The following is a 7,526-nucleotide window of genomic DNA, read 5'->3' on the forward strand; positions in this document are numbered from 1 at the left end:
CCCGGTTTGCCCCTGTTGTGGCAATGTGCGAAGCAGGGACCCCAGGCAAGTGCAAAGAAGTGCTCTTTATTGCTAAAAACCTGGCTTTTTTTGGAATTTAGCTGGTTATCCGTTTACATAGTTTTAAGGCACAATAAGCCCAAGTTAACCAACTACCTGCTGTGTAGGCCTTGTACTATGGAGTACTGTTTTCTTGCCTAGTTTTCGGGCATCGGGACACAGTGAACATATGAATGTTCCACAGTAGTCAGGGGCTGGTCACTGAGGGGTGTCACCAGGAAGTGGCTGCCAAGAGGACTCTGTGCCATGGATGACATTTGACCCTCACTGTTGAGCCAAATTCCCACCCATCCCATGTTCCACTCCTGCAGCCCAGCTCTCTCCAGTCTATCTCTGAGGAGAGCACAGCAGACCATGTCACAGGCCTGGCTAAAGTCTGGGCACACAACATCCCCTTCTCTTCCCTCCATCGGGGTTCTGCAAATCCCTGCCTTGTGCTGCCAGTGCCTGCAATGGCTGCAGGAGGATTTGCCACATGCCCGTCCCTGCTGAGCCTCACCAGCCTGTGACTCTCCCAGTGGCCCTCCCTGCCCTGTTTGCAGACTGGTTCCATGTCTGCCCTTCCGAAGTGCCCAGGACCCTCTGGGATGGCTCTGGACTTTCCAAGGGATTTGAGAGAGATCTCACAGTGACACCTGCCCAGTCTTGTCAACATCCCTGTCACCAAAGGCCTTTTCCACATCCCTCAGTTCCAGGTCAGTGCCCAGAACACAGCACAGCCCTGTCCAGTTCCTCAGGGTGGAACAGAAAGGAGGCAGCTGTGATTTCTCCCCACAGACCCTCATCCCAATTGTCTCTCTGTGCAGTTCATGGCTGTCCTGAGCATTATTTCCTGGAGCCTCCCTGCCTGGGATGTTTATCTCTATGCAGTCCTAACCACAGCCCAGAAATGAATTCAGGTAGTTTCCCAGAGTGAAGTGGCCTCAAGGCACTGTTTGTGCCACCAGAACTCTGCCACCCCCAAATGCTGATGATGGTGTTTGCGCTCACTCAGGTTCATCTCCCCACACACACGATGCACTGCTGAAATCTCCTCAGTACAGAGCAAACACAGACTGCTGGCCTGGTCACTTGGTGTCCCTCCATGCAGGGACAAACACCCTCCTGCAGCTGGGGGAGGCCAGTGCTGGCTATGGTGATTGCAGGGGCTGGTGTTCGACAATTGCCCTGGGGCACCTTGCCAGGCGGTGCCCAGAACAGAGACACAGCCCAGGCTGGGCTCTGCTGCTCCCTCAGGTCCATCCCAGGATCTCTGGCTGTGCCAGGACACTGCTGTGTGCCCCCTGCACACTGCCCCTCTGCCCCAGGCACTGGGCTTTGCTTTGCCAGGCCATTCCTGGAGCACATTGCTGACAGCAGCTCTGGAGGAGAGCAAAGCCTTCCTGCCCTGCCCTCAGGAGATGCCTTTGCTGATGGAGCTGCTGTGCTGGAGCCCAGCTGTGTCCCAGCAGTGCCCATAGCCTGTCCCTGCCTGTGGGCACAGCACGGACACGCAGCAGGACAGTGACCAAGCTGCCAGAGCACTGCGGCCTTTCAGACACAGAAGGATGGGAAGGAGAGGGTGGAGTTGGAAAGAGCAGATGTGGGAAGAGCAGATGTGAGAAGAGCCAGGGCCATTGTCCCCAGCTGTGCTGATGTACTGGGAACCTCCTTCCTTCACATCTGCAAAAAGTCATTATTTTATTCAGACGCACAAGGAACAAATCTTTTGAAACCTGTCTTGTCATTGGGATACAGAATAATGGCAGATATTCATACAGAAATAGTGTGAATAATGATATTCATTAGTGGAAATCATACATTAGGAATGTATTTAGAAAATGGAAAAATGGAAAAAAAGGACAAAAAGGGTGAGATTGAAATAAGCTACATTCAGAAGGTTCTGCAGAAGAAAAGAAGTGGTTTATTGCTTCTGAACTCTAGTCAGCAGTTTCTTCATGGACTCCAAGAGTTCTTTATTCCTCAGGCTGTAGATGAGGGGGCTCAATGTGGAGGCACCACGGGATACAGAACTGACAGTGCCAGATCCAGGAATGGAGAAGAAAGGTGGACTGCTGACAAACAAGGACACTACAGCCAGGTGAGGGAGGCAGATGGAAAAGTCTTTGTGTCCTAGGAGGCCCCACTTGGATCTGTGAGATTCCCTGTTGTCACAATACTCTGCTGAGTTCCATGAGGTTGTGCTGTGTCACAATAGACATTGAGTTCCATGTGCCCTGGCACTATCCAAGCGGTACCTGGCTTCCATGAGGCCCTGCTGTGTTTGCAGCTGACACTTGGTTCCCCAAGGTGTCATTGTGTCACAGTGCTCTCCTGGGTACCATGAGGCCCTGTTGTGTTGATGCCATAAAGAACCTAGAAATAAAGTAACACCATTTGGAGATAGTATTATATAGAAGAAAATATAAAGGCTGATCTTTATTGGGGGTCTCAAAGGGGCAGATATGGAAAATATCCACAAAACACCCACCTCCCCTACAGGCTGAATAAAATTTTATAAATTTAACAGATTAGCATATTTGACAAAAATCACCAGTTAGGAGCACGGGTGGTGAGGTAGGACAAAGTTCCTTGGTAAGAATTACTCTAATCCTGACTGGACAGGGACAGTTCAGGTACAGCAAGAAAACAAAGCAACAAGAAAACAAAACAAAATCCAGGCAACCAAACCAGAAATAAACCAAGAACTGTCCCTCTGTGTCTGTGTGTGTGTGTTTGTGACAAAAGGACAGTGAGGGCAAGGATAAAAAGAACATGGCATAAAAGCTTAACAGAGCTCAAACTTAAACAGTACTTAACTTGTACCTTAACCTTAACTTACATGGTTAATGTAACAATTTAGCAAAAGAAAAGCTCTTAACAGTATTTATGCTAATTTATAATCTATGACTCAATGATTTACAAAGGAGTAGTGTTTAACTTAGCTCATAACTTATAAAAAATGAGGAATTATGCTAAGGCACTTTACTAACCATTGACTCAGAAAACTCTAAATTGTACAACTTCCAGTTATCCAAATTTGTAGAAGAGGAAGTCAGGAAAAGAGAGAGAGATGCACAGTCACTCGGATGCAGTGCCATCTCAGCTGCTCTGCGGTTGTGGGACATGTTGTTTTCACACCCCTGTCACATCCTTTACCGTGCCCTGGTCTCTCTCACAGGTGGCATTTTTGGGGTGCCAGGGGCTTGGCAGCCACTTTGGGGCTGGACCAGAGGCTACATTGGCTGGGGGTGGGGCAGTGACTGTCTCACCTACAGAGAACTTGCCCTGGCTCCCCAAACACACACTGGAGATGTCAGGCCATTCATCATTTCTCTGCTCTCCAGCACCAAGGGCATGGACTCTGGCTACAGCTCTGAGCTCGTGCCCATGGAAACTACCCCTAGCAATGGGGCTCCATGGACCTGCTCTCAGAAATCCCGCATAAGAATTGGTGAGTGCCCCAAAACTATCACAGAAATGTGGGATACCCCAAAATCCCTTCAAGAATGTGGGATACCCAAAAAACTCATTCTGGAATGGGTTCCCCCTCCCTTCATCATTCCCAGCCTTTGGAGACACAAATTAGCCAATTTTAAATTTTGAAAAAAATATAACTACAGTAATTTCAGGATTACAAGCCGCACTGACTATAAGCCGCATCGCTGGGTGTCGGCAACATTCTGTTCTTTGTCCATACATAAGCCACACCTGATTATAAGCTGCTCTGTCGTTCGCAGCGAGGACCCACGTGCAACAAAGTTGCCAAATAGTAACAGAATTGTGGGATCGCGGGGTTTACTGGCTCGGCTCGGGCTGTGCAGGCTTGGCCCGCTAGGGGCTGCTGACGGGGCCAGGTGGCCCAGCTTGGTGCTGCCGCTCGGCGGGGCTGCTCGGGGTTGGCTGCTGCTGCCGTCAGGCTCACTCGCCCCAGCCCAGCACTGCCCCACAGTGCCAGGCAGGGATGGAGCCCACCGGCACCCGTGACGGCAGCGACAGGTGGGGATGGAGACCCCCGCTCCCGCGGTGGCAGCAGCAGGCGGGGATGGAGCCTGCCTCCTCCTGTTCCTGCTCCTGTGGCGGCAGGCGGGGGCAGGAGTCCCCCGCATCCCCCCCGGGCCACAGGGATGGCAGCAAGGAGCCCCCTGCCTCTTCCCCAGGCTGTGCTGCCTGAAGGAGGGAGCCCCTGCCTCCCCACCCACCGCGCTGCCGGCATGGAACCCACCTCCACCTGCCACGCAACAGAGTAACCAATTTGTAACAATCGCTCAATCCCGGGTTTTACTGGCAGGTGCTCAGCTCGGCACCTCAGCTGCACTTCTGGGGTTGGAAATTTCAGAAAATTTTTCACCTATTAGCCGCTCCTGAGTGTAAGCCTCATTTCCGGGGTGGGAGCAAAATTTTAGTCAAAATGGTGCAGCTTATAATAATGAAATTACTGTACATAGAAAGTTGTTTCAAAGCTGTTTCTGTTATTAGAAATTCTGGTTTTAAAGAACTTTTGATCTTTGAAATGTACTGTTTTTCTTATACCTAATATTTAATGAAAGAAACGCAGGTGTTAAATGTATGCACTTTTACCTGAAGTTCCCACCCAAATCCATCCCATCCCTCCTGGACATCAAGACCCCCTTCCCAATCCCTATTTCCCCCACCCCACCCCTCCCAATCCTCATCCCACCCATCCCACCCCACCCACTGCCCATCTCACCCCTCCTGATTGGCAGCACATTTCGCCCAAATCCCTTCCAACCCCAATCCACCCTGAGGGACAGTGGAATTGAGTTATTTTGGAGTGGGATTGAGTAGTATACAGTGGCACTGAGTAGTTTTGAGGTGACAAATCAATCCTTCTCATCTTTTGGAGTGCCAAGAAATGGAGACAACTACACCAAATACCCCCAAAACCCCCATATCCTCTCAAGTATCTCCCCAAATCCCAGATTCCCCTGAAACAGTAGTAAAAAGTGAGGCTTTAGATGCCTTTGATGAATTTGTTGATTTTAACCCCAATTTTGTGTGTTTTAAAGGGATGAAGATGAATCAAAAGATAATTACATTAATTTCACGATTACAAGCTGCACCGATTATAAGCCGCACTTCCGGGGTGTCAGCAACGTTTCGTTTTTCCTCCATATACAAGCCACACTTTCGTTGCAGCGAGGATCCGTGTGCAACTTTCACAAAGTTGCCAATCAGTAACAGAATCGTGGGAATGCGGGGTTTACTGGCTCGGGGCTGTGCAGGCTTGGCCCGGCCCCCCCACCGCCACCATGGAGCTGCCCTGGCCTGGCTCAGCTCCCCCTCCTACACCGGGGAACAGCCCCAGCCCAGCACAGCTCCCCCCTCCCCCGCCGCGGAGCTGCCCCAGCCTGACTCGGCCCCGCCGCCATGGAGTTGCCCCGGCCTGGTTTGGCCCCACCGCCACAGAGCTGCCCCAACCCAGCACGCCTCCCCCCTCCTCTGCCGGCCCCAGTCGCACTCCCCTGTGGCTGCTGGGGGTGGCCCTGGCCCTGCTCAGGGCCGCACAGGCTCGGCTCGGCTCGGGGCTGCTGCATGCTCGCATTTCCAGTTGGCATATTTCTGAACTTTTTTTCCATGTATTAGTTGCTCCAGACTACAAGCCACACTTCCGGGTAAGGAGCAAAACTTTAGTCAAAATGGTGTGGCTTATAATTGTGAAATTACTGTAAGTGCGAAATAAAAGGACCATCAGTCACTTCCCACTGAGGATCATGGGGATTGTGGGTTTCCAGGGCTCTTTCCAAGGTGGGTCCTCCAGTGGGGATGGAGTTGGAGCAGTGCACAAAGCTCTTCCTGCACTCGGGGCACTCACAGGGCTTCCCGTACCAGTGCCTCCGTCAGTGTCGGGTCAAGTGGGAACTTTCTGAGAAGCTCTTCCCACACTTGGGACACTTATAGGGCCTCTCCCCGGTGTGGATGCGTCGGTGGGTGATGAGGTTGTAGTTGTGCTTCAAGCCCTTCCTGCAGTCAGAGCAGCCTCTCATCCTTGTGAATCCGCTAGTACGGGAGGAGATGGGAACTGATCTGAGACCTGTTCCCATACTCAGGACACTTGTAGGGCCTTTCCCCAGTGTGGATGCGCTGGTGGTGAGTGAGTTGGGACCTACCTTTGAAGTCCTTCCCACATTCCCGACATTCAAAGGACCTCTCCCCAGTGTGGATTCTCTGGTGGACAGTCAGGCTGGAGCTGTGGCTGAAGCCCTTCCCACATTCCCCATACTCGTAGAGTCTCTCCCCATTATTGGTCCTCTGGTGGTGGATCAGGTCAGAGGTGTCTCTGCAGCCCTTCCCACATCCCCCACGCTCTTAGGGCTGTTGCCCAGTGTGGATCATCCGGTGGCCGATCAGGTAGGAGCTCCACCTCAAACTCTTCCTACACTCCAAGCACTTGCGGGGCTTCTCCCCATCATGAAGCTGTTCATGGACCACCAGCTCTGAGCCCCAGCTGAAGCTCTGGCCACCTTCCTGGCCCAGGCTGGGTCTTTCTTCCTGGGATCCCCACGATCTCCATTTACAGCCCCTCCTCATGTGGGATCCCTGGGGCTGTTTCTCCCCGTTGTATTCCTGCACCCTGGAGCCGATCCAAACGGCCTCTTCCACGAGGTTCTGCTGCGGGGATTTTTCCTCCATGGTCTCCATCCTCAACTCCTTGTCTGGGGGAGGAAGGACAAGGAGAGGATGGGATTTGCCTCCATTCCAGAGGGAAGGGGAAGAAGATTCCCCCCAATCTGTCCCCAGCAGGAGAGTGTTGGCAGCGGGTTGCCCTGCAGTCAGGGGCTGTGCTGGGCTGGGAGATGGAGCAGGACAGAGGGGGAAAGGGGCAGTGGCATCCTCCTCACCTGCATGGGGGTTCTGGGGCATCTTCCTCGCAGCCTCCTTCTCCATCCAGCCAAGGTCTGGGAATGCGAAATCCAGGTTTGGGGGGAAAACAAGGGATGAGCACATTGTATTTGAAGGTCCCTCTGCCCAAGTGCTTTTCTAGAAGTCACTGTGCATCTGGGGTCTTGTACTTGTTTGAAAGCAAACCAGTGAGAGATTCCAAGTCAGAATTACAATTTCATAGGAAAATTAAAATAATGGTAGAAAAACACTGGCTTAACCTGACAAATTCAGGATACAACCTGACACCCTGTTGCTAGGGTGGTGGTTGCAGTCCAATTAAATGGTGGCTGCAGTCCTGGTGCAATGCTAGATGTGGTTCTGTTGCAGCAGTGATCCTGTAGAAGGATCTGGTCTTCCTCTGAAAGTCCAGTGGTGGTTACAGAGCTCTTGTCCTCTGGCAATCCAGTAGAAAGGCTTCTCTGGTGCTTCAAAACCTCAGATTATATCCAGGCAGGAATGCTTGGTTCCTGCCCCTGGGTGAAGCATCTCACAATGGGATGATGTAATTCATGAGCCATGCAGTCAGGCCTTGATGGGCCATTCAGCAGAGATATCACCCAGAGAGGCTTATCAGGGATGAG

Source organism: Catharus ustulatus, unplaced genomic scaffold (genome assembly GCF_009819885.2).
Source record: "Catharus ustulatus isolate bCatUst1 unplaced genomic scaffold, bCatUst1.pri.v2 scaffold_62_arrow_ctg1, whole genome shotgun sequence".
In the NCBI taxonomy this organism is placed as follows: Eukaryota; Metazoa; Chordata; class Aves; order Passeriformes; family Turdidae; genus Catharus; species Catharus ustulatus.